General features: G+C 38.7%; 1 protein-coding gene across 5 annotated transcripts in view; it reads right to left on the bottom strand.

Annotated features, from left to right (window-relative positions):
• Positions 1–16,426, bottom strand: part of LOC115259784 (SKI family transcriptional corepressor 2-like) — an 833,559-nt gene extending 817,133 nt beyond the window's left edge. For 2 of the 5 annotated variants that reach the window (XR_009996465.1, XR_003894263.2), the window contains exon 1: positions 15,412–16,399. The gene's annotated coding sequence lies outside the window, so the exon portion shown is untranslated. Of the gene's footprint in view, positions 1–15,411 lie in introns of all 5 variants that reach the window. The other 3 variants (XR_003894264.2, XM_062846568.1, XM_062846569.1) reach the window with 3 other exon arrangements.
• Positions 16,427–18,233: the final 1,807 nt, after the last annotated feature.

Raw genomic sequence — 18,233 nt, 5'->3', positions numbered from 1 at the left:
CTAAAATGGTCGTTATCTCCTTTGGTTCAAAAGTTACAAGCGATTTTCTTTAAAAATCATAGTTTTTTAAAATGGGTTTATGATGGGTTGGGGCAAACATAAAATATATCTTTTGCCCGCATTCAAAATAAGAAATGCTGTTATAAAACATATCAAAAATTTAGAGAGGTGTTATTTTTGTAACTTTTGAACGGAATGACGTAACAACATTCTCAGCATACGAAAATGCGCGTATTTGGAAGCTCTAAAAGTGGTTCTTAGGTGACTTTGACGAGAAATTCGAAATAACAAAGATAAAGCAATAAAACGATTTGTTCTAGCGTCACCCTATGAAAACTATGGGAAAATGCTCCAAATTTGATCAAAACAGTTCAAACGCTTTATCTTTTTTGTTTCAAATTTCTCATCAAACCAATTAACCATTTTTAGAGCTTTAAAAAACGCACAATTTCGGGCGCTGAGAATGTTGCTACGTCATTCCGTTCAAAAGATATTGATGATTTTCTAGGAAAAAATAGGCACTTTTCAAGTATTTTTCACGTGAGTTACAAAAATAACACCCCTCTAATTTTTTAATATGTTTTATAACAACATTTCTTCTTTTGAATGCGGGCAAAAGATATTTTTTATGTTTGCCCCAACCCGTCACAACACCATTTTAAAAAACTATGATTTTTTATGAAAAATGCCTGTAACTTTTGAACCAAAAGAGAGAACGACCATCTCAGCGCACGAAACGATGCGTCTTCAAATGCCCTACAAGTGTTTCTTATGCGACTTTGATGAAAAATCGAATATAAAAAATTAACGTCAGAAAACCGGTTTTTCTTGAACCACCCTAAGCTTATTCAGAAAAATACCTCTAGATCGGTCAATTTTAAAGCTACATAAAAAGTGTCTTCAGCAAAGTTGTTAAAAATTGATAGATCTACAGCTATCCAAAAGAATGTATATAGTTATTCTTGCAAATAAAAAAGTTTGGTTCCCAATTTCTTTGAAAATATGGACCACCCTAATTTTCATGTATATTGAAAAGAGGGCCTTATTTTTAGGAACAACTTTGTAGAAGACCATATTAATCTAGAAAATCATTTGAAGGCGCTGAAGGCATCTTTCCTCGTGAATCTGGTTTGTGGACCACTGTGCACTGCCATTTGGTCATTGGACCAACCTAACCTAAAAGGTCACATTGGCAACATTTCTGAATCTTCCGGTCACCTGGATTCCCAATGGGAGTGACCGCTGGTCGCAGATCATCTTTCGATTAGTTTTTGAACCGATAAACAAACCCCAAACTGCAAACTGAAATAAATTCAGTTGTGGAAACAATCGATTCTAAAGGAGTAAAATTAGTAAGCGTACCTATGATTCTCAGCCGACAATTTCCAGTTCATTCCACTAAAACACTGTTAACTTAACCAACTTAACTAGCAGTCTGCCGTAATTCTGTAAAGTGACGTAAGTGCCATTCAAAATGTCGACATTTCTGGAGCAACATTTGAAAAGGGCATACAAGCATTGGTAAACAATGACTTCACACGTCGCTCCTGAGCCCTCATCAGCTTATTCACAAAAACTAACACCGTTATCAGATAGAGCAAACATCGATCTTTCGGATAACGGTGTTCATTTGCGTGGGCGGGCTGCTGTTAGGCCCTACGGAGCGTTTTCGAAAAAAGACACAAGACCTCTTGGGCCCTTTTCAAATGTTGCTCCAGATTTTTGGGTATATTACATATAATATCTGGAGTAAAAACAACACTGTGGTATGCCTGCTGTATTAGAATGCAAGATCTAGTCGTAATCTATGATCTATGGAAAGAAACTTCCATAGGATGACCAAGAGTTTTATGCATAATAACCAAAAATGGGTCAAAAGTATTAATGTCGCTTACGTCACTTTGCAGAATTACGGCAGCAGTGCAGTTAACATTACCAAAAATAATCTTAATTCAACAAATGATCATTGTATTTTTAACCATACTGTGTTGTAAAATGCGAGTCCAGGAAAAATTAACAATGTTTTGTTGATGAGACGACTATATTTTTAGTTGAATTTATTACAGTGCATTGTAATTTCAAGCATATTTCAGTTATTACCATATAGTTATTATTCATACCTTAACAGATTTTGTTGTCGGTTGAGAATCATAGGTATGGTTAGTATGTAATTTTGCTATGGAATCTGTAGTTTCCACAACAAAATTTATTTCAGTGTACAGTTACGAAACAACTTTCTAAACTAAACTAAAATTTTTAAAAACAAGCATAAAAGCGGTTTGTTCATCTATTGTACAGCAATAACACTAGTTTACAGCATTTTTGAACTCAGCAAACTGATGATAAGTTTTTGGTGTAGAATCATGCCCTTAGTTCGAAAACGCGAAGGAAAAAAATTACAGTAGAGCGGAAATTTTGTCGACTTTCCTTACAAGGTTGATGATTTGAAATCGATTTTTGTTCTATTTTTAAGCAAAGTCGCTCACTTCACACATCTTATTCTCCGTAATCAATGCTTCGATTGAGCTGATTTGTTTTACTGTAACTCGCCTACATATGATGAGTCAAATAAACGTTGAGAGAGAATTTTTAAATTGTTTTTTTTTTTCTTATTAAAAAAAGCATTTCTTCATAAACCTGCTTTCAGACGATCGAATGGTATTATGTTCAGCTTGTAATTTATGGAAAAAGATTTGAAATAGGTTGAACAAAACGCAAGATATTTGAATTTTAGTTAATTCCATATTTTGAAAAGTTGTAAAACTCGATATTGAGCTAAAACTCAAAAACTGTTCAACTTAAAAAAAGCACGGTTTCGAAATCAGCGCTAAATTGTGCTTCAAAAATTTTGGTCGTTGACAGAAATTCACGACTTTCGTTTTATTTTGTAAACTTGTGTAATTCGTCCAGAAATTACTGCAGACATGGATGGAATTTATGCAGTGATTCCTCCAGGAATTTATGTAGGGATTCCTCCAGGAATTGCTCTAGGCATTCTTCTAGAAATTCCTTCAGGAATTCCTCTAGGGAATCCTTTAAAAATAGCTCCATTCCAGAAGTTCCTCCAATAATTCCTCCAGGGAACTCTACTAGGATTTCAATATGGAGCAGTGCTGCAAGTCTTCTTGATAATGTGGTCTTCGATTTCTCCAAGGGTTTTTCTAGGCTTGCCTCCACGCACTCCACCAGGAATTCCTCCAGTGACTCCTCCAAGAATTTCTCTCAGAATTCATAGAGCAATTACCCCAGGAATTCCTTCAGGGATTGAGCAAAGAATTCTTCTAGGAATTCAGAAATTCCTACAGCCGTTTCTCCAGAAATTTCTCCGGGATTCTGTCAGAAATTTCCACAGGAATTCATCCCGGAATTTATCCAAAAACCCTCCCAGAATTCCTCCAGGGATCTGGATCTCTAAGATCTCCTCCATAGATTTCTCCAGGAAGTCCGTTAGAGATTCCTCCGGAATTTAATCCAGATATTCCTCTAGCTATAACTACCGGCATTCCTCCAGAAGTTCTTTCAAGAGTTCTTCAAGGAGTATCCCCAAGAATTCCTCAAGGGATTTCTCAAGGCATTCCTCCAGGATTTCATCCTGGAATTTCTCCAAAAACTTCTCCAGGAGTTCCTCCCAGAATTCCTCCAGGAATTACTCCACAGATTTCTTCAGGAATTCCTCCAGGGATACCTCCAGAAATTGTTTAAAGATTTTCTCCAGGAATTTCTTCAGGAAAACATCCAGATTTTTTTCCAGGGACATTCCTTAAAGGATTCTCTCAGAAATTACTCCAGTAATAGCTTCAGGGGGTCTTCCAGGAATACCTTCAGAAATGACTCCAAGGATTTCTGCAGGAATTCATCCAAAAATTCCTCTTGGAATACCTCCAGAAATTTTTCTAGGGATTCCTCCCAGAATTCCTCTAGAGATTCCTCCAGGAATTCTTCCAGGGATTGCTCCAGGAATTCTTCTGGGATTTCTTCAGAAATTCCTCTCGGGATCTCTTTAAAATTTATTTGGGAGTTCCTTCAGAAATTTCAGAAATCTTTCCATCATCTTTTCCAGGGATGCACCCAAGAATTTCTCCAAGTTTACCTGGAGATTGTGGAAGTAATTGATTTTTTTAAGGAATTATCTCCAGAAAATCTTCTAGGAGTTCATCCATGGATTTGTTCGAGTAAGCATCAGCATCTGTAATACCCCCTGCAGCTCCTGCAAAGGAATTCCTTCAGAAATTCATCCTGCGATTCCTTCAGGACTATATCCTGATATTCTTTTTATCTCCAAGAAATCCTTCAAGAAGTTTTCGGTTGATTTTTTCAGGAACTCCTTCAGAGATTCCTCTAGGAGTTTTTCCAGGGGCTTTTGAAGGTGTTCCATTAGAAAGCTCGGGGATTCTTTTCTTCATTTTATCTGCATTAACGCGATTTTTAGCCCCAGGCTAGTTCATCTCGGGACCCACGCTTTACTTCCCTTCCGAAGGAAGAACTCACATTTTGCGAGTTTATCGGGAGTGGGATTCGATCCCAGGTCCTCGGCGTGATAGTCAAGTGTTCTAAAGTGCCCCACACAATGCATTTGTTTGCGTGTGCGTGACAGTCACACATTTCCCATGGGGAAACTGTCAAAAAAAAACGCAAACCTCGACGGAACGGACGCTATGTGTTCCAGGCTTAACCATCACACCAGGTCCGCTCGGGGATTCTTCCAAAAATCTGCCAAGGGACTCCTTCAGAAATTCTCCCGGGAATGCCTCAAGGGTTTCCTCCAACGATTGTTTTATGATTTATCTTAGGATTTCTTCAGGAATTCAAGGTGTGAAGAATTAGCCTAAGTTAAAATTCAAGAATTAAAAAAAGATATCTCCAGGTATTCTGACTGCGATACCTCGAGGGTTCCCTGCAGTGATAGTTTCAAAACTTTCACAAGAATATCTTCAAGAATTCTTCCAAAGATCCTTCCGGAAATACATCAATTGAAATTTCTACTGGATTAAATATGCTCTGAGTATATGCAGTGTATGAGTATAGAAACGGCCTTTAAGGAAATTCCGGCAAGGGCGTACTCGGAACAATACAAGATGGTTAATTACTGAAAGAACTCCAGATAGTCATGGAAGACATTATGTAGGTATTTTCAAAAGATCTCCTGACGGGTTTCCATTATGTTCTACTGGAGAAATCTACTGAAAGAAATCATGAAGAAAATTCTGGTTTAGTTCAAAAACGTTTTCGTAATTTCCAAAAGAGTTTAGCTATGATTTCTTACGAAGTTTTGTAGATTTAAACAAAATGAGCTCAGAAGAATAAACATACACACTCAGATTTGATTACCGAAGTCGGTAAACTTTTACTGAGTTTTTGAACAGCAGAGTTAAGTCAGTAATAATTTGCAAGTACCGAAAACTCGGTAAACTACGAAGCTTTCGAGCTGTCAAATAAGAACTGATTTAGTCAGTAATAGTTGATCCAACTTTTACTGACTTTTCGGTAATCTTTTTTTTTTTGTTTTTTTTTTCCAAAAAAAGTTTCTTTTAGCTATAATTTCCTCATTTTTGATAAATCTTTTAATTCTAATTCAATCATCCTTGCTCTTGAAAGGTATGAAAACCCATAATACTATGTACCGTTCCCAAAAGTTCCGGCAGAACTAGATCGACTTTTCGGCTCCTAATTAGAAAGACCCTTTACTGGAAAATCCTGCTGGTGCTGTGTTTGAGCTAAGTGAATCCGTTTCGCAAACCATGCAGAGTTGTCCGGTCCAGCTATGCTGCTACATAAGTAAACAGTTTGTCGAAGACCGTTTCTAATTTTGTCAAGGAGTTTCGAATACTTACGGCAAGAGTGAATGAATTTCAATTGAAAAATCATTCTGCATTCTGGAAAGATGGCGTCGGGTTCGAGATCTGATGTTCCGAGTTTCAATTGCGTTTTTTTTTCTATTTTTGACAGCTGGGCACATAAGCGATTGATGTTTTTATTGTTTTAACGAAAGCTCAGTAAAAAGTAAGCCATTACTGAAAAGTCGGTACTTCCTTTTTACTGACTTTTGATTCTGTTCAGTAAATTTTCAATTTTGCGGTAATATCAGTACAAATAATTACTGTGTTCAGTAAAGTGTCAAATAATATTGCTGAACATCAGTGATGTTGAATAAAAATGCTGAAAAGTCAGTATTTTTCGCATTTTACGGTCCAAAAACCGCAAAATAAATTACCGAACAGACAATCCCAGATTGAGTGTGTACGGGTAAAGAAAAATCCTTACTTAATCTTCCAGAAATTGGTCACCCCTACTAGCACCACGCTGATTTATGAAGAACGAGCGAACTTTTTTCAACGTATTGTCTATATAAATAAAAATGGAATGGTGTTTGTATGTCACGAAAAGGCTCGGGAATGGGCCAACGGATCGACACCACCCGCATAGAAAAATACAATTTGTCATGAATTCCAAACAATAAACTGCTCCCATCTGTTAAGGTTACTATATCCCCAGGAGTTAATTTTATGTTGCACAATATAAAGCATGAGGCTGTAAACTATAAATAACATTCTGAATAAACTATATCAAAGTGTTACCATATACGACAGTATCCAATTATTGTTGAATAATATTGAGATGTAAACTCGTAATTAACAGTTGCAACATAAAATCACATCATATCAGATTGTTGGTTTCAGATTCACGCAACACACGTATACTGTTACATTTTACTATACGCAACTTATATTTCAACAAATTGACAAATCGTTGCGTGCATGTGTAGTTGTGAGCAACCTCATTGAAAAAAACAACATCGTTTCGCAAGGCAGACAGACAATCAGCTGCATTTCTTGCGTAATTTTATATTGAGTCTCATCTTAGGAACGTAGACGTTTATAAATTCAAAACGAATATTTCTAATTTCTGCCGCGCCCTTTATTGTTTTTTTCGAGATTGCATCTGTAAATTGCCAATTGCGCTAAAATTTGCTAAAATAATGAAGACAGATAAATATTTTTAATAAAAAAAAAATGCAAACTATTTGGTTCATTTGGAAGAGACCATTTTCAAATGTTACGCCAGCTTTGTACACGTGCTGGACCGGAGCCGCGCAGTCAGCAAATTTCAGAACGCCATCGAAATTCGGAACAAAGCGAGGGTGCAAATTAGGGAACCGCAGGGATTGCCGCAATTTCTAGATAGACGACCGCAATTCCTAATGAGAGCTGTGTTAGAGCTTTGAGCATTGATGGTGAGTATTTTTATCAGGATCAATGATTTTGGCGTTTTGTTTCTATTTGACCGTCTGGTTTTCGTCAATGTTGCAGAGTGCAAGCAAATGCGGTAAAAAAGGTGGAACATTCACCAGAAAGAATAAAAGATCCTCGGAGCGTATGCGGTGTGAACGATACGGACAAGAAAACTGGCGAGAACCACGGATCGTCCAGCACAGGAGCCAGCCTATCGAGGGGGAAATACCGAAATGCTCCTGAGACAACGGCACAAATATGGTGGTCGCAAAAGGGAGCCTCGTCCAAGTCCGTATGTGAGGTTCCCCTGATATAATCGGATACTGGTATGAGTCGCCCAGAGATTCCAGGGTCTCTCCATGCAGCGAACCAATAGGTGAACGGGAGACGAGGATGTGCCGTTTTGCTACACCGTTACTTCTGCTTCCCATCTATCTTGCACTGCTGATAAGGTAGCTGTCTCTCATCACGTCTCTTCAGATACTTATTTAGGGCCTAGAGGAAATGAGGTATTCCGAAGTCGAAACCTTGACTTTTGCTGCCGTTACTTTACGATGAGCATGACGTCGAAAGTGCGCTATTATTTGTAGTAAAGCAACAGAAGAAAAAGCCAATGCTTCTACCGTAACATCACCTAATTCAATCCCTTTTTCCGGTTCCCAATTCCGTTCACCCCATTTATTTTGCACGGTGTGAACGGAATAAGGAACCGAAAAAAAGTAATTGAAATTAAGTGATGGCACGGTAGTTGTGTTCCAAAAATCAGTTAAATTAATCGCATAACAACCAAGAATTTACGATTGATGACATAGTGTTATAGGAGCATCGAATACGTGCAAAACGTACAAATGCAAATGTTAACTAGTCCAAGTTCCTGAAGGGAAATTATATTACCACTAAACAATGTAATACCCCAACTAACAATCACTCATTTAACAGGCACCATTATGACGAATTTATTCAGCATAATGTTGAATAACATTTGAATTATTTTCACGTACAACCTATGTTCGGGTTTTGTTCACACAAATTTGGAGAAGTTATAAAGCATCATGTTGTGCACCAACTTATTTTGTTGTTGTTCAAAGCGTTTTACAAATGTACAGGAAAGTTGTTATTCAGCTTTGGCAAAAATGATAGAAAATAAATAAAATGCAAAAATGTTGAACTCTCACGAGAGTAATTATTTGCTCTCATGTTGAGAACACCTATTATGAAATAAGAATTACATATAAAATTACCTAAATCCGGATTAGAACTCGAGACCTGTCGATTGCCAGCCGCATGCCTTCCTATCTGCGCCATCCTAGAGATGGTGAGATTCAGCACCCAAAGCAAAACATAATCTTCCCATGACTCAATAATGATCACTCCTGAACTTGTGTTCAGCAGTGGTGAATTAGCACAGCACGTGGTAATCAACTGAACAACGCCTTATACTCAACAGCTGTTCAGCCCAAAACACGTGTTTTCCATTCTGATTCCACTGTCAGTATTTTTATCGCACGGTGAGAAAACTTGTATCGAATGCGGCCAAAAAGTGTTGGTCCTTATTGAAGATATTGTTTCCAGGCGTACTAATTGCGATATGAATATGTTTTTATTTTTATTATTAAATATCGATCTTTAAAAATGTATGACAATATGTGGCGCGGTATGGTCTTGGACATGGTGCATTCACAGCATCTGTTCAGGTAACACAGCGTAACAAAAATTAACATTTGGTTTGTCTCAAGAGCAAACTTATGTGTCTCTGAAGGATTTTGGGCCGCTGAATCCGAATCCGGGTTCAGATTTGCTCTAACACGTCACAATTTTGAGCTATACCTCAATTTATAGGGCAAAATATGCGATTTTGGGCTTTTTTGACTGCAAGCCATTAAGCATGGAAATATTTTTTTTAAGCAATTAAAAGGTTAATTGGTCAATTAACTTCAAAATTAACGACTTATGAAAAATATTTCGTTTTACCAAATCGAATTTGATAGTTTTAAGTGATTTATGTTAGGTACGATATTTCCCATACAAGTCACCCTCCATAAGTTGCATGCAAGTTTTCATACTAACATAAAATGCTAAAATCTATTAAATTTTATTAGGTAAAACGAAATATTTTGCATGAGTCGTTAATTTAGATGTTAATTGATCAATTAACCTTTTGATTGCTTAAAAAAAAATATTTCCTAGCTTAATGGCTTGCAGTCAAAAAAGCCCAAAATCACATATTTTGCCCTATAAATTGAGGTGTAGCTGAAAATTGTGACGTGTTGGAGCAAATCTGAACCCGGATTCGGATTCAGCGGCCCAAAATCCTTCGGAGACACATATGTTTGCTCTTGAGACAAAAAAAATGTTGCGCTGTGTAATTTACTCATGCTCAGTCGAAGATCCGTTAAGCATTTTTTTTTATTTATGCTTTTGTCATGGAATCTTGATGTTGTGTTCAATAAACAGTAAATAAGGATGATTAGGGATACTTGAAATGTGTCGACTTCTGAATGCTGTTTGGTTGTCTAGGTGACTGTGGGAACAATATTCAGTAAACAGACAGCACTGAAATGTCAAATGCATCGATCCAAGCGTCTCGTACTATCGAACTGCTGCGGAAGATAAAACATATAATAATCAAGGTACAAGATATCTTGTTACAGACTAATAATAATAAATAAATGCCTCATTTTTACGTTCATTACGTCTCTTGACACTCAGTGTTAAACAACATATATAATTCTATTCTGTTTTATTTTATGTGATTCGTTTAAAATAATGTTTTTTCAATAACTTGGTTGTCTAAACAGTTTTAGCCATGATTTATCCCATAATCCGAACAAAGTTCCGAGTCAAACTATGACGGGCTGAAGGCGTTTATTTGACAAGTGAAAGGCACATTGTTCAGGAGCATATGCTTATCGATACATCAGCTTAATAAGATGCAGACAAATGTTTTGTTAAGGAATCAATGCTTGTCGAATAAATTTCTTGTTAAACTTTTGAAAAGTGCTTTAATTTATCATTGTTGATACCCATGAGGAAAGTCGAACATTGACTACATTCTCAATTGATAAATCACTTAAACAGTAATGTGTAGAGCATAATTTTAGTTCAGCTATCATTACCATTATTAAGCAACAATTCAGCAAGCTTGCTTGTTTGTGACTTGAAATTGTTAGTTGGGACTACAATATGTAATTCATTTTTTATGTTAAAGTTCTTAACAAATAAAATAATATTTTGTATTTTTTATATGTTTTGAGCAATTTGTCATTTTCTAGTAACTGCTTTCACAGTCAATCGATTTTTATAACAATTTATAATAAATTAAGTATTTTCTTACATTTTTATTGGCATCGAAAATGCTTGTTTGATTATAAATTAGTATAAAAATCGCTTGCATGCGAAAGCAGTTACTAGGAAATGCCAGCTGGCAAAATTTTATATTTTAATTGTTGAAACATACAAAAACAATAGACCATACTGTTAAATGCACCACATTTCACAATATGTCAACGATCTCATTTGATGTGATCATTTTCTCAAATATTTATAGTTCAACTACTTCTCAACAATTTGATTTGCAGTCATCGAGAATGATATGTCTACTATATGGCATAATGTTTTCCGAAATTTTTGTTCGAGAAAAATGCTAATTTTTTATTGTAACCTAACTTAACCGCCTATTCGCCATATTGTGATTTGGCCCATTACAATATGCCAAATGGGTTACTACAATATAGTAACACTACCACTTAATGTGATGACGAAATACATGTTGTATTGTTCAGGCATTGTAGCAAATTATTATGCACAATACGCGAAATAGTGCATTTACAGTTTACAACTATGCGGGGCATTCTTTCAGGGATTCATTCATGCAGTTTTCCGACGTGTTCGTACGAAAAAATAATTGGGAAAATCGACCGGGAATGCTCCCAAAACGAGAATGTATGAAATTTCATTTTGCGGGGTATTGTTTGCAGAGCTGCATGTCAAAACACAGTAGGCAGGCAGTACGACGTTTGCCGGGACTGCTAGTCTATATATATAAAAATGAATTTCTGTCTGTCTGTCTGTCTGTCTGTCTGTCTGACCGCTATGGATTCGAAAACTACTGGACCGATCGGTGTGAAATTTTGTATGTGGGTGCTGTCGGGGCCGGGGAAGGTTCTTAGCTTGGTGCGAGACCTCTCCGGTCTCTGGAACGGGGGGCTCCCATACAGATGACTTCGCCGGGACGTCCCTATGGAGCTGCATGTCAAAACACAGTAGGCAGGCAGTACGACGTTTGCCGGGACTGCTAGTACAAAATAAAACAGCACGACTGCTTATGCTGAACCCTTCAGTAAAAATGCCTTTATAAAATAATGTTATTATATTAAATTTCATCCTGTTGCGTTTAGTTATAAAAGAGCTAGTATGTATCTGTATGTATAAATATGATGAGGGTGCTCGATCGTCCTCCACCCTCTCACACCTCCCCTCCCCCCTCTGAAAAGCAGGTTACGCCCTTGAGATACACTACCTTCCGTTTTTTCTTCTCATGAGTTTCTTCTGGGATTCCTTTGGCGAAACATTTTGTGGAATTCCGTAAGACATTTCTTCGGGAGTTCCTTCTCAGATTTCTCGAGAAGATTCTTCTGAGGTTTTCCATGGAGTTTCTTCAAGTATTATTCCTGGAGATCCTTCTGGAATTCTTTCAAAAGCAGTCGTTTGTTTGGTACTCCTCCTATTGTTCCTTCTGGGATTTGCTTTAGGAATACCCACTGGGATTTTTCAAGATATTCGTTCTGTGATTCCTGCAATGTTTTTTTTTATTTTTTTTTTCTCAGGAGCTCCTTCTGAGATTTCAATTGATATACATATCTTCTGGAATTTACCTAGCAGTTTCTTCTCGGATTTGTTAGGAATCCCTTCATGCTTTCATTCTGATATTTCTTTCGGGATTCCTCCGGTAGTTCAATCTGAGATTCTTTAAGCAGTTTTTTTCGAGGATCCATCAAGGTGTTCCTTTAGAGATGCCTCCTATAGTTTCTTCACGGTAAATAAATGTTTAATATCAGAGAAAATGATGAGATACACAAGATTTTTTTCTGTGCTCTTTAACAATGCCTATTATTAGATAATTTTCAACGATTCTTCCGAAAATCTTTTTTTTTTATTTCTCCAAAAGGTCTTTCTGAGATTATCATAAAGTTTTCCTGAGATTTTTTTTTCAGGAATTCCTTCTAGTATGTCTTTAGACGATTCTTCTAGTATTCTGGTATTGTTTCTCGGAGGTTGCTAAAATGCGACAGAACTGATCCTCTACACGAGTCTCTATAGGAGATATGAAATGGATACATGCAGGGTATTACCTATTGGTTCAGAATCGCTATCGATTCCTCGCTGACCTTGCGTCAGATCTGAGACTCCGTATTCATCTTGAAGCAAACTTGCTCCATTTGTTACGAGCTACACTGTCAGTCATAAATACAACCGGTACTGCTCCACTAAAGGACACAGGTTCATAGGAAGACTCTTTGCCTAGCAGGTTTTGGCCATACCTATGTCCTTATTACAAGTTCCGTTGAATTGCCCAGGTCTCTACTTGAATCCGGCAAAAGCAGCAGGTACTTCATCACCAGCATGCAGTAGCGTGCGAGCTAGGGGCAAGACACTGTGAAATCCGGAGCAATTCTGAGCAATCCTGAGTAATTCTTTTTGTTCGAATCCATTCAGAAACGTCTCTCTCTCTCTTTTCTTGGCGTAACGTCCTCACTGGGACAAAGCCTGCTTCTCAGCTTAGTGTTCTATGAGCACTTCCACAGTTATTAACTGAGAGCTTCCTCTGCCAATGACCATTTTGCATGCGTATATTGTGTGGCAGGCACGAAGATACTCTATGCCCAAGGAAGTCAAGGAAATTTCCTTTACGAAAAGATCCCGGACCGACCGGGAATCGAACCCGTCACCCTCAGCATGGTCATGCTGAATACCCGTGCGTTTACCGCCTCGGCTATATGGGCCCTTAAGACGTTCAGAAACGTCTCTACGAAGCGGAAAATCAGGTAAGACTGCTTGATTTTTCACTGGTATCAGGCAACATACTTCGGGAAAACCAGAGTGATCCAGAGCTATCCAGAGGAATTCTGAGCAACACTTTGATAACAGAGTTACGCACGCTGTATCTGTCTTGCCCCTAGGGGTGAACCACTGACGAATTGACGTGACAGTGGTGTTTCAAATGGATGAACAAGAGGTCTTCTCTCGTCTTTTACTACTGCTGTCTACTGCTGGGTGATTCTTTATCGGTATTTTCCTGGATTCCACAGCTAGCACGTAGCAACGAGTGCTTTGAATACGGACCGTAAGTTTAGTAAGTCGAACGAACTAAACTGGGTGATTAAACGGGTATCTCGTTTTATAATAGAGGTTAAAGACTGTATACTGGCACTTGATGACGGAAAGTGCAATGTAGTTACTGCATGACCAGTTTCGCAGTACTTTACACTTAAGAGGATTAGTATCGTGGACTAGCAGGCGTCAACAGCAGTGCGTCAGCCTTTCGACAATGGAAGCCGAATATCTGGCACTCGGCGAGAATTGCCAAAAAGTACTCTGGATGCGGCGTTTGTTGGCTGATCTCGGTGAACAACTTGAAGAAGCTACAGTAGTTTACGAGGATTATGGGGGATGCTCGAGTTTCGTGACTTCTGACCGTACCAATAAGAGACGCCAGCATATTTGAACGATGCAGTGTTTTGTTCGGGACCTCTGCGAGCGTCGACTGATACAGTTGCGGTAGTCTTTAACCACAATCATGAAGGTTGATGTTCTTATCAAGCCAGCCGGCAGAGCTGCTGGTACTAGGAGTCTGTTGGCTTATCGTCGAGGAGTATGACCCGCAATGTATCCAGGATGTTTTCGTTTTCCACAATACTTTGCTTCTACTGACTTTTTCTGTTTTCGGTGAAGCATGGATATTAATGGAAAATTCTTTGGTTATTTATGAATGACGACGATCGGGGTGCTACGAAGATGCCTATGAGATCCGAGTGAGGCAGGTTGTATCCCAAGTAACAGAACTAGCTGAATAACAGTTTCTTAAGCTAAAGTTCGCTGAGGAGTGGTTTGCTCCACTTTTGTACAGCAAAAATGTTTGTTGGGATGTTTCTGCCCAAACGAGCAGCTGACGTTGAATCAATATTCAATATGTTTTTTTTTGAAGATGCTATATCTGTACACAAATAACATTTCGAAGTTGTGACCAGAGATCAGGAAAGTTTTCCAAGATTAGAGGTTCTCCTTACTTTTCCTCTATGTTAAGAACAGCGTAGGTTGATTTCCAATATTCTTTAACGGTTTTCGTTTTCTTGCAGAAGTCCTAATATGTCACGTTCTCTGGAAAGATCATTGGGAGGGCTCCATAACTCAGCTTAGTGTGCCGCTTGATTTCTTCACCAAACCCTAGATGTAGTGTATGAGTTTTGGCTTGTGAGTTTTCGCGGTTACGACAGTAGGCGTTGTATTCGCATGTGTAAGAAGAAGATGCATTAAAGATATTCTATCATTGATGTTTAAAATACAATCCCTCATGAAGTTACATCTGGCTGAACAGCCAAAAATTTGAACCATCCAGGTGAAGAGTCGCACTATCACAACCACTTGGCAACACTGTTTCCAGCTTTGTTTTCCCGACAAAACACAGAGCAGTTCTACCTGATTCCATTTATCGAACAATCACACAATTCGTCAACATTGCATCCCCAAAAATTACTCTTTTCATTCGGCGGCTGCACCCAAGCCGAAGAATGATGTAAACACACGCACACCACTCTTCCGTTCACTGTCTCCGATCCACACAAGCGCATCACCAACTTGGGAAAGCTTCCATCACTGTAAATATTTTGCACTCGCTTCTCGCTGCTGCACCAACCAGAGCCAAAGCAAAAACCAATTCACACCCACAACCGCACAAAGGAACACGACAAGAATGCGACTTCTTCCAGACACACCGAGAGAAAGAGAATCTGTCTCCCCGCTCACTTGATTCGCGTTCTGGCAACACTGCCTTGTGTTTTGATGGGCGCCACCTTCATCCTCGCTTCGTTTCTGGCCTACTCTCCCGTTTCCCCAACAAAGAGAATACTGCACTGTTTCGAAACTTATTGAAACTAGAAATTTTCAGTAATAAAATCAAAATTACTTTGCTTCTGATTTCCACTCTGGATCCTCGGCGATGCAAGTCGCTTCGTCTTCACAAAATCTGCTGCTGTTGATGTTGATGATGATGATGCTGGTGATGGTTGCTGCACTGCAACTTTCTCCTGGTCCTGCTTGACGACTTTTTGTGTATCGTCTCGCACACACCTTTTCGCTTCTTCTCTCCTTCTCTCTCACTTGCACAACTCCCTTCTTTTCCGAAGGTGCGAGTAGAAAAAAATACAACACTCTTCTTCCCAACTTGACGAACGGGAAAATGAAGGATTGATCACTACCACTAAGTCACACTGGAGGGCACCGTTTTCAGCCACCAAGCCCTGGAAAGCCCTAGGGGGTCACGTCTCGGTCCCACAATGACCAAAATTGACCGACCGAATGAAAAGTATTATTGGGAAAGAGCTCACCACCACTCGAATCGAAGACGGCGACGAATCAGGCGCATGAGCGCAAGATGGATTCCCTCGAACGAAACAGAGGAGCCCGCGAGCTGTCGCCAAACTACGGCGAAGGGGAGAGAAACTAACACCCGAAAATGCGTGCACTTCGTAATGACACCGTCCAACCCTGTGTCTCTTCGGTTGTTGATCAATTTGGCCTTCTTCGATAGCGGTTGGCCAATTTCAGCACGACCGAAACGGTTCGCTTCGACGGATTTTCACTGCACTCGAGGAAAAATATCAATTTTCCATCGCCTCGACTTGGTAATTTACGCACGCACACACACACGAACACAAACACAAACACAACGCGACGTCGTCGGTCCGTCGCGCAATGATGCTCTTTCGAAAGAAGAGGAGAAGGAGGAGGAAAGAACACTCCACCGCACTCTCGGCCTCGGGGCACAAGAATACACACAGAAAACACCGCACCACCTCTCAACAAGACCCGCTAGAAGAGTGATCGATTCTCGTCGAAGGCTCAGCACCTACTGACGAGTGGGTCGGACTCGGTACGGACGGTACGACATGGACCGCTACGAGCGAGCATGAGTTTCTCTCTCAAACTCTCTCTCTTCCATCAGAAGAAGCAGTGTTGCTGGACGGATGCGCAGATACTCAAAAGCTGGGTGAGAAGAGAAAGTTTCTCCCGCACATCGAATAAGCTTTTTCCATGCGCGTGTTGCACACGCAAACAAAGACAGCAAGTTTGTACACAACAAGCAGGGATGCCAGATGGTGACTGATTATTGGAAAATAATTATGAATTATTCATTTAATGATTGGAATGATTAGCTCTGTTCAACGGGCTGTTCGAGCTTGATTACAACCAATTTAAAGTTCGTTCATTCAGTCATCAAAACCCTTGAGCAAAACCTGTATGTTTCATAGAGTCAACTTCAAGGCATTGAACTACTCGAAATCGCTCTAGCTACACTGATTTCCGTTGGTTGAATCACCCAACTAACAATTGCAAGTCACAAACAAGCAAGCTTGCTGAATTGTTGCTTAATAATGACAATGATAGCTGAACTAAAATTATGCTCTACACATTACTGTATAAATGATTTATCAATTGAGAAAATAGTCAATGTTCGACTTTCCTCATAGGTATCAACAATGATAAATTAAAACACTTTTTAAAAGTTTAACAAAAAATTTATTCGACAAGCATTGATTCCTTAACAAAAGAGTTTAACAAAACATTTCTCGCGCTTAGTATCATACGGGCGTATCTACAATGATCGATTTCTCTTCATCGATTTTCTCTTTGGTCAATAACTTGGCCGGCAAATTATTTTCGATTGTTTTTGTTGTTTTAGAAACTAGTCCTAGTCGTCATTTACCGAAATACACCGAGAGATCATACGAATATTGTCTGTATTTTCCGGAATAATCCGAAGAGAAAATCGATGAAGAGAAATCGATCATTGTAGATACGCCTGTATGATACTAAACGCGAGATTTGTCTGCATCTCATTAAGCTGATGTATCGATAAGCATATGCTCCTGAACAATGTGCTTTTCACTTGTCAAATAAACGCCTTCAGCCCGTCACAGTTTGACTCGGAACTTTGTCCGGATTATGGGATAAATCATGGCTTAAACTGTTTAGACAACCAAGTTATTAGAGAACCAATATTTTAAACGAATCATATAAAATAAAACAGAATAGAATTATGTAGTTTAACATTGAGTGCCAAGTGACGTAATCAACGTAAAAAAGAGGCATTTATTTATTATTATTAGTCTGTAACATGATATCTTGCACCTTGATTATTATACTTTATATCTTCCGCAGCAGTTCGATTGTACGAGACGCTTGGATCGATGCATTTGACATTTCAGTGCTGTCATGTTTACTGAATATTGTTCCCACAGTCATCTAGATAACCAAACAGCATTCAGAAATCGACACATTTTAAATATCCCTAAACATCCTTACGCACTATTTATTGAACATAATATCAAGATTTCATGACAAAAACATAAATAAAAAAAAATTGCCTAACGGATCTTCCACTGAGCAGGAGTAGATTACCTGAACAGATGCTGTGAATGCACCATGTCCAAGACCACACTACATATTGTCATACATTTTTGAAGATCGATATTTAATAATAAATATAAAAACATATTCATATCGCAATTAGTTCTTCTGGAAACAATATCTTCAATAAGGACCAACACTTTTTGGCCGCATTCGATACAAGTTTTCTCACCATGCGATAAAAATACTGACAGCGAAATCAGAATGGAAAACACGTGTTTTGGGCTGAACAGCTGTTGGAGTATAAGGCGTTGTTCAGTTGATTACCACGTGCTGCGCTAATTCACCACTGCTGAACACAAGTTCAGGAGTGATCAT

Source organism: Aedes albopictus, chromosome 1, assembly GCF_035046485.1.
Source record: "Aedes albopictus strain Foshan chromosome 1, AalbF5, whole genome shotgun sequence".
Lineage (NCBI taxonomy): Eukaryota > Metazoa > Arthropoda > Insecta > Diptera > Culicidae > Aedes > Aedes albopictus.
Note: the sequence above shows the minus strand (reverse complement) of the source record. Positions and strands in the feature narration are given on the sequence as shown.